Source organism: Lepus europaeus, chromosome 2, assembly GCF_033115175.1.
Source record: "Lepus europaeus isolate LE1 chromosome 2, mLepTim1.pri, whole genome shotgun sequence".
NCBI lineage: Eukaryota > Metazoa > Chordata > Mammalia > Lagomorpha > Leporidae > Lepus > Lepus europaeus.
In genome coordinates, this window is record NC_084828.1 from 176362316 (window position 1) to 176376000 (window position 13685).

At 39.3% G+C, this 13685-nt stretch overlaps 1 pseudogene; it reads left to right on the forward strand.

Annotated features, from left to right (window-relative positions):
• The first annotated feature begins 9008 nt into the window (after positions 1-9008).
• Positions 9009-9916, forward strand: LOC133752310 (BAG family molecular chaperone regulator 5-like; annotated as a pseudogene).
• The last annotated feature ends 3769 nt before the right edge of the window (positions 9917-13685 follow it).

A 13685-nucleotide genomic window follows, 5' to 3' on the forward strand; every position in this document is an offset into this window, starting at 1 on the left:
TTTCCATGCACTTTTCCCAATGCTTCTCTCAGCAATCAGTATATAAAGTATAACATTATATTTGAATTATTCTTTATATCTTAGTTTGTGTTTAAATTATATTCTGTGTATAGCATCAATAACTTGTCTTATGCCATCTCTAGTACAGGGAACTTGGACTCATTCTGGCTTGAGCTTTCATTTTGAAGTCATCAACTACTTGTTTATTCTGGAAGTTGTCCATGCAACTTTCCCGTTCATGACTTTTCAGAAGCTACTAAACCCTACTATCATAATGCTCATTTCCAGATGATATATATAATATTATATATCATATTAAATATTATATACATATTCTATATTGTACACAATGTATATGTTTTCTTGATTTTCACAGAATTGAAATATTATGTTAGATTTTAAAAATTCTCCAATTATAATTCCATATACCATATCTCTATGCCAGTATTTTCTCACTCAAATACTGGTCCTATAATATAACTCTCTTATTCAAGGGATTTTTCATTGCTGAGTGCATCCCATTTTACCATTTATTTTCTTTAATTTTATTCTTCTCAGTTGTGTATATCCTCAGTATCAAAGTGTGAGTTAATAGCAGCCCTACAAGCATACTGTCTTCTGGTCAGCATTTTCATTATGACATCATTAAATTGCTCAAACTTCAGTAATATACCCTAGTAACATCCTCCTGAACATGGTCTTCAGAACTATGGTTTTCCAGAACTGTTCTGGGATACTGACAGTTTTGTGATTTCAGTGTCACATGTTTTTCTAATTTCTTGTTTTTTATGAGACTTTAATCACTGGGTTTTGGAATTTTCCACACAGTAAATTGAGACACTTTGGATGTTAGAGTCAAGAGTATTGTATCAAGCACTGTAGGTTTCCTGATTTAAGTTCCTCCAATTTTTCTGTATTTTAAATTGTAAATTTGGGCTATTTTTATGAACATAAATACACTTGTGATTTTACTTTTTTCTTTTACTACCAAATTGATCATTTCCATATCCAGCAATCAAAATATAGCATATATCATAAACTGTACACATTACTATGCTATTTATTCTAATTTTGACTTTATTCCTATCACCTTAGGTTTTTTCCATTGGCAGTGTAGCTTGTGCCAGTCTCAGCACAAGCTGCCTATGGCCCACTTGGTTTACTTTATCTTTCTAATGTAATCAACTGTCCATAAATTCTAACATTTTCATAATGTTCATGCCGAAAATTGCGTGGAATCATCTAGCATCAGAGTCATCACTCTCCCTGGCAATTCATATGTTTTATTGTTTTGTGAACTCTGTTGGAACTCCACATTTACCTTTGATTTTGGAAATTTTAAATCAGTGTTATTTCTCAAATGTATTCTGCCAAGTACTTGAAATCGTCTTGATTTAAGTTGTGTTGACTTTATTATCTTGTGAAACTTTATATGTGAAGGTCCATTTTCCACATAATTACTATACCATTTTGTCACTAACATTGCTTCACTTCTTCCAGTAGCAAAATGCATGCCATGATAGTCCTGAAAACATTGCTCATCCTAGCCAGCTTTTTCATTTTGAAGTCATGAAATTATTTACATTTCTCCAAGTTGTGTTACTCCTTCCATGTACATTGTTTTGCAAAATTATGTCACTAAAGTGGACACTTTCAGGTATTCATGTTAGTATATTCTCTTTGTATTTTCTTGGTTTTTTTTTTTTTTTATTTGACAGACAATGAAAGAGAGAGACAGAGACGAAGGTCTTCCTTCCATTGGTTCACCCCCAAAATGGCTGCTACAGCCTGAGCTACGCTGATCTTCCTGGTCTCCCACACAGGTACAAGGGCCCAAGCACTTGGGCCATCCTCCACTGCCTTCCCGGACCACAGCAGAGAGCTGGACTGGAAGAGGAGCAACCAGGACTAGAACCCAGCACCCACATGGGATGCCGGTGCCTCAGGCAGAGGATTAACCAAGTGAGCTATGGTGCCGGCCCTCTTGTTTTTTTGTAGTACTCAAAATTTAACATTATCTATAAAAATTTCCTGGGTCAAGGTTTTGTATGTTAGCTAAGAGATTAAATACTAGGCAGTATGATCTTTTCTTGCTTTAAGCTACTGAAATTTTGTTATTAAATTTAAATGTAACTTTAAGATTCTATTCATTTATACCCTTTCTGCATGATTGTAACTCTATTACTGGTTCTACCAAATCATTAATTTCCACACCCTGTAATCAAAATTAAATGCCTTAGAATTTATTACTATCATGTAAATATGTAATTAATAACCTTGATTTTTACAATCATAACACAGGAAAACTATGGCTATCATGGTTTGCTTTATCATTGAGTGGTAATCAACCTGCTCTAAATGGTAAAAGTTGTCTCAATGCTGTCATGTTTAGTGGATTTGAGCACATTTTAGGGACAGCACCTTCATTCTCATCAGCAAGGGATATACGGTTCATTTTTCTGGATGTTCCTGGAACTGCTAATTAACTTCTGATCTTGGAAATTTTCCAAAGCCCATTTCTCTGTCATCCTGTAATTTTTTCAAGATTATTACTGACTCTTCTATCAAATAACAATCTATATATCTGTCTTTTACTTATAGCTTACATTAAAATACTCTTCTTTCTAACAGCAATTTAACCATGTTTTTTTAAAAAAGATTTATTTTATTTATTTGAAAGACAGAGTTACAGAGAGAGTCAGAGACAGAGAGAGAGATCTTCCATCCGCTGGTTCACTCCCCAGATGGGCACAACGGCCAGAGCTGCGCTGATCCGAAACCAGAAGCTAGGAGCTTCTTCAGGTCATCCAAACAGGTGCAGAGGCCCAAGGACTTGGACCATCTTTTACTGCTATCCCAGGCCATAGCAGAGAGATGGATCCAGCCGAGACTAGAACTAGCATCCATATAGAATGCCGGTGCTTCAGGCCAGGGCTTTTTTTTTTCTTTTTATAGATTTATTTATTTATTTGAAAGTCATAATTACACAGAGAGAGAAGGAAAGACAGAGAAAGAGAGAGAAAGGAGTCTTCCATCCACTAGTTCACTCCCCAGTTGGCTGCAATGGCCAGAGATGGGCAGATCTGAAGCCAGGAACCTGGAGCATCTTCCGGGTCTCCCATGCAGGTACAGGTGCCCAAGGACTTGGGCCATCTTCTACTGCTTTCCCAGGCCATAGCAGAGAGCTGGATCAGAAGTGAAGCAGCCGGGACTCAAATTGGCACCCATATGGGATGCTGGCACTGTAGGTGGCAGCTTTACCCATTAGGCCACACTGCCAACCCCCAGGCCAGGGCTTTAACCCACTGCACCACAGCGTCAGCCCCTCAAGCATGATTTTACCTGGCTATGTGCACCAGATTTCTATTTTTTGTTTTGTCTTTAATTTTATTATTGTCAACTGTATGTATCATCAATATCCCTGTGGAAGCCAATCTTAGCACTGTAAACTTATGGTCATTCTTTTGGATATTTACATTATAATGTCATGAATTCACTCAATTTTTTTCACATTGTCCTAGCAACCTCCATTTTTGTGGTCTATTAAATAACCTTTAGACAGTACACGCACATTACTAAGGACACATATTTGAGTTACAGTTTCATTCTCTTTAGAGACTCAAAATTGATCATTCACCTTAAAATTTCCATTCATTATATTGACAGTGTTATCTAAGTTTTTAGATTATTGATTTAACTGCATAAGATTTTCTTATATTTTTCATAATTTTTAAGATTTATTTTTAATGGAAACAAGACTTTATTAAGTAATTTTTAATATCAGAAAATAAAATGCATAATTCTCTTTACAGTAAATATATAATATCAATGCTCTGCCCATCTTAAGTTAAAGACCCTTTATCATGAAATATATGGTTTTAAACTTTACCCAGATTGAATTTTTAATCCCTATGACTTTCCTACATATACATAATAAAAGAGTGTAGTAAAATTAGCAAATACTAAATTATGTTGATAATTGATAACTTTTAGTTTGTGGTTTTTGGAAACAGAGCACACACCTAATATATGTATTTCCTTGGTTTATTAATATACAATGTGTGTATGATTATTGTACAAATTAGTATACAAAAATGCAACAAAATACAAAATACATGCTTAATGAACATTCTTTTTTTAACTTTTATTTAGTAAATATAAGTTTCCAAAGTACAGTTTATGGTTTACAATGGCTTCCCCCCCCATAACTTCCCTCACACCCGCACCCCTCCCATCTCCCGTTCCCTCTCCCATTCCATTCAAAATGGAGAAACCTGGAAAACATCATGCTGAGTGAATTAAGCCAGTCCCAAAGGGACAAATATATGTTCTCCCTGATCAGTGACAACCAACCAAGCACAAAAAAGGAAACCTGGTGAAGTGAAAGGGACACTATGAGAAACAGTGACTTAATCAGCCCTTGTCATCACTGTTGATGTACAATTTAATACTTTTCCCCTTTTAGTATTTTTTTTGTTCCAGTTAATACTATTGGTTGAACTCTGTAATTAACACACAATTATTCTTAGGTATTTAAACTTAAGTGAAAAGTGATCCCTGTTAAATATAAGAGTGGGAATAAGAGAGGGAGGAGATGTACAATTTGGGACATGCTCAAGCTGACTTGCCCCAAATGATGGAGTTAGAAATGTGCCTGGGGATTCCAATTCAGTCCCCTGAAGATGACAAGTACCAATGCCATCTCACTAGTCCAAGTGATCAATTTCAGTTCACAATTGATCACACTGATAGGTCTAACAGTCAAAGGGATCACACACACAAGACTAGTGTCTGCTAATACTAACTGATAAAATAAAAAAGGGAGAGAATGATCCAACATGGGAAGCAGGATACACAGCAGACTCATAGAATGTCAGATGTCCTAAATAGCACTCTGGCCTCAGAATCAGCCCTTAAGGCATTCAGATCTGGCTGAAGAGCCCATGAGAGTATTGTAGGCATGGAAAGCCAAGACACTCTGGCAAAAAAAAAAAAAAACAACTAAATGAAAGATCTCTGCAAGTGAGATCCCAGTGGAAAGAACAGGTCATCAAAGAAGGAGGTACCTTTCTCTGAAGGGAGGAGAGAACTTCCACTTTGACTATGACCTTGTCTAAATAAGATTGGAGTCGGCGAACTCAAAGGCTTCCATAGCCTTGGCAACTCATGACTAGAGCCTAGGGAGATTACTGACATCATAAACAACAGTGTCAAATTGTTAAGTCAACAACAGGAGTCACTGTGCACTTACTCCTCATGTAGGATTTCTGTCCTTAATGAGTTGTCCAATGTGAATTAATGCTATAACTAGTACTGAAACAGTGTTTTATACTTTATGTTCTGTGTGGGTGCAAACTGATGAAATCTTTACTTAACATATACTAAATCAATCTTCTGTATATAAAGATAATTGAAAATGAATCTTGATATTTTTCATATTTTAAAATGTAATTTTATTATTATCTTAATCTCTATTACACCTCCTTGTGCTGCTATTTCTGCGTCTACCCGATTTCTCATTGGTACAGCCAGTAGTCAGAATACAATGTATATGGGAAGGTACATATTTTTTATATTTTTCATGTTGCATTTGAATTTATTATAACCAAAAAGTCAATAATCTAATTTATGCCAATTCTAGCACCGAAAACTTCAGGAAGACTTTATTTGCTTTATCAATGTTTGGAAATAAATTTTCTAAAATCTGGGACTTGTCCAAGTGAATTTTAGTTCACAGTACCAGTATAATCTTGGGTCAGGTCCATCACTCTCATTAGCAGGGGACTTTTAGTTTTGTTTTGTTTTAGATTTTAAGGACTTTTATGGAACTTAATATTGTTTCATTTTGGAAATTTAGTTTTCTGTTTCATCTTTGAATTAATGGAGCTCACTGTTTTCACTAATCATCTATTCTTTTTTCTTTAAATTGTTGTGTTTTTTTTTTTTTGACAGGCAGAGTAAACAGAGAGAGAGAAACCAGAGAAAAGTCTTCCTTTTTCCATTGGTTCACCCCCCAATGCTGCTGCAGCTGGCGTGCTGTGGCCAGCGCACCACGCCAATCCAAAGCCAGGAGCCAGGTGCTTCTCCTGGTCTCCCATGCGGGTGCAGGGCCCAAGCACTTGGGCCATTCTCCACTGCACTCCCAGGCCACAGCAGAGAGCTGGACTGGAAGAGAGGCAACCAGGACGGAATCTGGCACTCCTACTGGGACTAGAACCTGGTGTGCCGGTGCCATAGGCGGAGGATTAGCCTATTGAGCCACAGCGCCGGCCACTAATCATCTATTCTAGACCATTCCCAGCTCTGTGAACTGATGGCCATGATGATTTAAATTTTCATTGTGAGATCATCATCACCCCCAGCATTCTGTAGGTGTTCTGGAAACCTATGTGCATAGTGTCTTAGCGCTATCCTAGTCAAGGTTAATCATTCTCTCACCTCAAGGTAATATATGCATAAATATAAAATATATAAAGTTATATGTAAATATATAAATGCATTTCTGGATTTTTATAGAACTCTGAGTCATCGTTTCTTCAATTTCGTTGATTATTCAAGTTTTCCACTGTGGGCCTAGATACTATACATGTCCTGGCAATTATGTGAGTAAGTGGGAGGATCATGAAATGATTTTTGATTCTAGAATTATATTTTTTTTAATTTAATTTTAAAAGCAGGTATGGAGACCCAGAGGGACAGATAGTGTGAATCACAATCTAGTGCTTCACTCCACAATCTCATAGTAATCAGGAACTCAATTATTAGGGAACTGTAAACTATATTTTCCTGATGATAAATAACATATAAGTATATAGGTAATATATATTAGTATATGTTTATGTGTAAAATTCAAAGGTGTAACTCTAGATACAAACATCTGCTCTAAAGTTCTGGTTATTTGAATGATCTTTGGTCTATTTCTATTCCTTAATTTTGTCTTATTTTCTTTTTAATATAGAAGTAATGGACTAAAAATTCACAAAAATCTCTTATGTGTGCTTGTCACATTATTATTGTCATTATCAAGTAACTGAATTATATTCACAGTAAGGAAAGTATAATTTTTTGTAACTGATACACCTCTTTTGAAAATTTTGTTTTGTTTTTCAGTTTATCCTTTTTTCTTTCCTTTCCTTTTTATTTGAAAGTGTTACAGAGAAAGAGGGACAAGATGAAGATTTTCTGGGGCCGGTGCTTTGGCAAAGTGGATAAAGCTGCCTCATGCAGTTCCGGCATCCCATATGGGTGTAGGTTTGAGTCCTGTCTGCTCCACTTCTGATCCAGCTCTCTGCTATGGCCTGGGAAAGCAGTGGTAGATGCCCCAAATCCTTGGGCCCCTTCATCCACATGGGAGACCTGGAGGAAGCTCCTGGCTCCTGGCTTCAGATCAGCACAGCTCTGGCCACTGTGGCCAATTGAGGAGTGGACCAGCAGATGGAGGACCTCTCTCTCTCTCTCTCTCTCTCTCTCTCTCTGCCTCTCCTTCCTTCTCTGTGTGACTCTGACTTACAAAATAAATAAATAAATCTTTAAAAAAATATTTTCTAACTGCTGGTTCACTCCTCCAATGGCCACAATAGCTGGAGCTGGAGTTGGGGCAGGCCAAAGCCAGGAGTCTTGCACATGGGTTGCAAAAGCACAAATACTTGTGACACATTTCAACTGCTTTCCCAGGCTATTAATAGGGAGCTGGATTGGAACTGAAGCAGTTGGGTCATGAACCAGCACCATATGGGATGCTGGTGTCACAGGAGGAGGCATAACCCACTATGACAAAATGCCATCCCCTCTTTGAATTTTTTTAAAGATTTATTTTTATTTATTTGAAAGACAGAGTTACTGAGAGTGGTAGAGACAGAGAAGAGAGGTCTTCCATCCACTGGTTCACAAAAAATACAATTTGACTTTACCTGGTAAATTTGCCAATATAATTTTACCAGATCACTACTGTGCTATTTGCATAGTCCCACTATATGCCGTTGAACATTGGGAGAACATTTAGCTGAATTTAGCATAACTGAAATGCAAATAACCCATTTTATCTAAGGCATTATTCAGGAAATAATCTTGGAAACAGTATAAGAAGCATTACACAAATTGATTACACACATGAAAAGCAAAAGGTTGGGAAATTAATCCAGGTAAAATCCCAAATCCTTCTCAAAATGCTGAATTTTTTAGGAATACATTGTAATCCATGACATCAGGAAAATTCTCCCTAAAGTCCATCAAAGAAATATTGGATCTTACAGACTCTACCAATGAAAAGGAAGCTCAAAGATTTGTAGGTCTCTTCAGTTGTTGGAGGCCTTGCATTCCTCACATGGAACAATTTTTACAGCCCCTGTATGAAGTTACAAAGAAAAGACTTTAAATGGGGAGAAAAAAAAAAGCTAAGGTATTTGAAAAGGTCAAAGCCACTATAAAAATTGTCCTAGATCCCTGGCCTTTGAAAGAGGGACCAGTGGAAATTCAGGTTTCTATATAACATGGTTATGCTGATTGTAGTTTATGTCAAAAACAAGGGAGAATTTTTTCCTTGGGATTCCGGACTAAAAAATTTGCTACAGCTGGCATTCAGTACACCCCTTTTGAGTAGCAGTTATTGGCTGCATATTGAGCATTAATTGAAACCAAACAATTAATAATTGTACATGAAGTTCTCCTATGCTTGAAATACCTGTTGTGGCAGGGGTAATGCATTATAATATAATGAAAGGGAAATGGCATATATAAAATAGAGTTAAACCAGATAAACATGAAATTGCACCATTTCATGAAAGAATAGCTAATAAAGGATCCTCTCCACCAAGTAAATCAACTCCTACCTTGTAAAACACACTCTCCTGTCTACTGAAATGCAAGATACAATAAGTTAACTGAGGAGCAGAAACAACAGGTTTGAATCACTGATGGAATAGCAAGGCATTTAAAACAAGCGTATCGCTGGAAGGCAATTGTTATATAACCTTTGCACAAAAGTGATTTTTAGAAATCGCTGGGGCGCCATGGCCTGGGTGGACAGTGCTTATGAAACTGAACACAACCAAAGTGTGGATATGGGAAACCAACACCCTTCTATTAATAGGCTCCAGGAAATCCAGAAGGAAGTGAGGAACATAGAACAGCAAGTCATCGGCTTCAGTGGCCTGTCAATGACAAGAATTACAAGAAACTGGAGAGGATTCTGACGACACAGCTGTTTGAAATAGACTCTGTGGATAAGGAGGGAAAGGAGACAGCCAGGCAGTCAGGAAGCAGACGACGCAGGAGACAGAGCGCCTCCTCAAGGAGCTGGGTTAGAATGTCAGCCTCCCACTCCCCACTGAGACCCAGAACATCTTCAAGGAGGCCCAGTCTCTGGTGCAGTAGATAGTGTCTTTATACAGATGGGGGCAGCTGCTCCACCGCCGACTTCGGGCAGAGCGTCCAGGGCGTCATCTGGAGGCTGACACACGTGATGAAAACCAGCGGGAGGATCTCGCGGCAGAAAGCAAGGTATCTCGCCATAACCAAAATCTGCGCCATGCAAGAAATTATCGAAGACTGCATCAGAAAGCAGTCCTCACTGCCACTCTCCGAGGATGAGCACCCGTCCATTGGCAAGATCAGTTCTGTGATGTGCACCGCGAACAGACCTGTGGCACGGTGACCACGCTGCTGTGCGTGTGTGCTGGACGAGACCTGCTGGCACTTGTCCTGCGTGCTCTCGGGGCTGGTGGCCAACCTGGATGCTCTGGACATGTGTAGGGGCACAGACATCAGAAGCTACTGGAGGGAAGTGGTCGAAGGTATCAACAAGTTATTAAAATATTTGGATTTAGAAGAGGAAGCAGACACCTAGGCGTGTGACCTGGGACAGATTCCTACTTGTCTTAGCGTTGCCCCAGGGCCCCTCCTGCTAAACATGTTGTAGACTATGCACAGTGCGCCCAAGCGGGAGCTTCCAGCACCTGCAGGCTCCCCCCGCGGGTCCCTGGGACGCCCATTTTGACCAGAGTTGTTTGGAATGTTAATTGTCAACATTTCCTCTCAGAGCACCCATCTCTCTGAGAGCTGACTGTCACAGGTTTGTGCAGTGCATGCAGAGCTGCGCTGCGGGCCGTGGGCACGGACATGAGCAAAGTTGACCTTGAGTGTCCTCTTCTAAGTCTCTCCTAGCCCCCCAGTACCCCTGCTGCCCCAGAAGGAGCCCTTGTGCACAGGGCCTGTAATATCCGGAGCCTGCTGGGAGCTGGGCCTGTGCCTGGCTGCCGCATGCCATCGCTAACCTGCATTCATCACGTGTATTGTAACGTTCTGATCTCACGCGAAGGGAGTCTGTACTGAAGTGAAAGCTACTCCCCAAAATGTGTGGCCTCGGGTCTGCGGTAAACACGGAATCCACATTCACGCAGAAAGAGCTGGGAGTGTCGCTTTCTTGGCCTTGACTCAGCAGCGCCATCTGCTGCTGCGGTCCCCGCAGACGGGCCGCCGCCTACCATGTGTCTGGGGCTGGGGTTTAAAGCTTCCTTCTGCTAGAACACCTGTGTATTTGGTGTACGTTAGTGTCTGCAGTTTTTCTCGCTTGTTTACTTTGCCGGTTTTATCTGGTGTTAGGGGATCGAAGTTCATTTTGTCTGTGCACATCTTCTTGGGCAAAGCTTTGATCAGGTCAGGTATGTTCCCCTGGAGAACGATTGGACGAATAGTTGTCGCTGTGATCTATCACAGTGCGCTGAGTCCCCGCGCCTCTGTTAAATGCAACTATTGTACTGGTGTGTCCTAAATAATTCATTATTTTAAATGTACCTATTCGTGTGCACTTGATGATTAATGAAATAAATCTTGGCTTCGTCATTGTGGTAGAAATAAAGAAGACGCCACTGGTAAACAGTTAAGTAGGTAATTAGGTGAATTAAAAGCGGTACAGTAGGCCTTTGTTAATAAAAGGAGAGGAGAGTGTCACATTTTCACTGACTCATGGGCAGCTGCAAATAAAATAGCTACACAGATGTCTATTTGGAAGGATTAAAACTGGGAAATTCATGAATGAGACATGGGATAAGTAATTGTGGCAAGAAATCTGGGACATTTCACAAAATACTAACATCTTGGTTTTTTACGTAGATGCCCTTGCTGCTGTGAAATCTGAACATGAGTATAATGATCAAGTGGAACAACTATCTATAAATGCATCTAATAAAAACTCAAGCCGGCACCACAGCTCAATAGGCTAATCCTCCGCCTGCAGTGCCAGCACACCAGGTTCTAGTCCCGGTCGGGGCGCCAGATTCTGTCCCAGTTGCTCCTCTTCCTGTCCAGCTCTCTGCTGTGGCTTGGGAGTGCAGTGGAGGATGGCCCAAGTGCTTGGGCCCTACACCTGCATGGGAGACCAGAAAAATCTGGCTTCTGGCTTCAGATCAGCGCAGTGCGCCGGCCGCAGCAGCCATTGGGGAGTGAACTAACGGAAAAGGAAGACCTTTCTCTCTGTCTCTCTCTCTCACTGTCCACTCTGCCTGTCAAAAAGAAAAAAAAAATCAAAAGAAGAGGACTATTCTCTGGCAAAATGGATATACCATCATTCAGCCTCCATGGAAGCACAAGCTATGCACAGGTGAGCATTAGATGGAGGCATATCAATTATCCATTTTTAAATAAACAAAAGGCAATGAAATTTGTAAAAATACCAAGAATGGAAAGTACCACAAATAATTGGAGGATAATTGGCTTGAAGAGCTTTACCAGCTCAAATATGGCAAATAGATTCTATAGGACCTTGACCTACTAATAGAGAATACCAATATTATTTGTAGTTGTGTAGAGACATATTCTGTACTATTAGTGACTTGTCCTTATCAGTGAGCTACTCAGAAAACCTGCTGTACATTGGATATAATCACTCTATATTTTGGGCCTCCTTTACAAATTCAGAGAGACAATCGTTCTCATTTTAATTGAAATTGAACATTGCAGTGTACAAAATTTAGAATGGATCTATCATATTCCTTATTATCCTCAAGCAGCATGTCTTACTGAGGAATTAATGGTCTTTTAAAGGAATATTTAAGATAATTGAGATAATTCTTGTACAAATCAGAGAGATAATTTATTCTTAGGATTACAACGAATAAAATAGAACCCAAGGAGAGACTACTCCTATAGTTTTAATATGGCTTCAAATTTACAAATTCAAAATCTGGTCAAAGCTAAAGTCATCATTAAATGGTGAATTCTGGGTTCTTGAGCTCAAGCTTCATATTAGGGGACTTCTGGTCAGTGGGTAGTGATTTAGTGCTAATTAAAAGAATGACTAGATATAGAACTAATTAAAGAAACACCACTTGGATTAGGCATACAAATTCCTTGCAGGGTATTTTGGACATTTACTACCTCAATCTATCTTTGCAAAACAAAAAATACAAATTTCGGGGGGCATAATAAACTATGGAGGAAAAGTTCAAGTTTGATTCACAACATGTGGAAAGAGCCTTGGCATATTCTTCCCAAGGATTGTACTGTCCAGTTAACAAGGGGACCTTGCGAAGATTGTCACAGGCCCCAAATGTCACCACCCAAATGGGAGGATTTGGCTCCACAAATATTAAAATTGGGTCTAAAATTTGGCTAAAGAGACATGGTAAAGAAACCTAAGGCAACTGAGGTAACAGCTGAGGGAAATTTACTGCAGTAGTCACTTATTCAGTACAAGTTAAATTAGAAATATTGTGTGAATGGAAGTATTATACAAGACTGATGATCTTCAGTTGGAGTCTTGATTTATGGGCTTGGACACTGCAAACTCCTCATTTCTTCTGATCATACGATATCTGGGATGGAGTTACTCTACCAGGACCAGATAGGACAACCTTAATTGTAGTGACCATCAAAGTTATGTTTTTATTTATTTATATATATATATATATATTAAGATTTTTATGTATTTACTTGAGAGGTAGAGTTACAGACAGAGGGAGACATAGAGAAAAGTCTTCCTTCCATTGGTTCACTCCCCAAATGGCCACAACAGCCAGAGCTGTGCCAATCCGAAGCCAGGATCCAGGTGGTCTTTCCCAGTCTTCCATGTGGGTGCAGGAGCCTAAGGATTTGGGCCATCTTCTACGGCCTTTCCAGACCTCAGCAGAGAGCTAAATTGGAAGAGGAGCAACCAGGACTAGAACTAGCGGCCATATGGGATGCTGGCGGTTCAGGAGGAGGATTAACTGGTGCCATAGCGCTGGCCTCAGTTGTTATATTTTAAATATGACCCAGAGAGGAAATAACATTAGTTGTTAGACAAGTTCTTCAAGCCTCTATGAAAGACACTTTGTGACTGGACAAAAGATCTCTATAACTATAGAATCTCAAGTTAACATTACCTGCTGCAATTATAACCTCACAGATTGGCTTCCACAAGTTGACCCTGGGAAACAGATGTTAACTGTAAAACAACAGTGTTGGAACTAATTTCACTTTTGCACATAATACTTTTCAGGTGTTGTTTTGCTTTAAAACATGTCCTTCTACATGGTGAGTAGATTGTATTAATATTGTTTATGCTGCCGCCAAAATGCAAAAGCTTCCTGCTGTCTGGGTCCATAAATCTTGTTTCAATGTTACTCAAAATGTACAAAAACCTATTTTATGGTTTAACTTGACATTTCCTGGTCTAAAATCTTGTAATTGGAATACAAGGTCTTGGTATG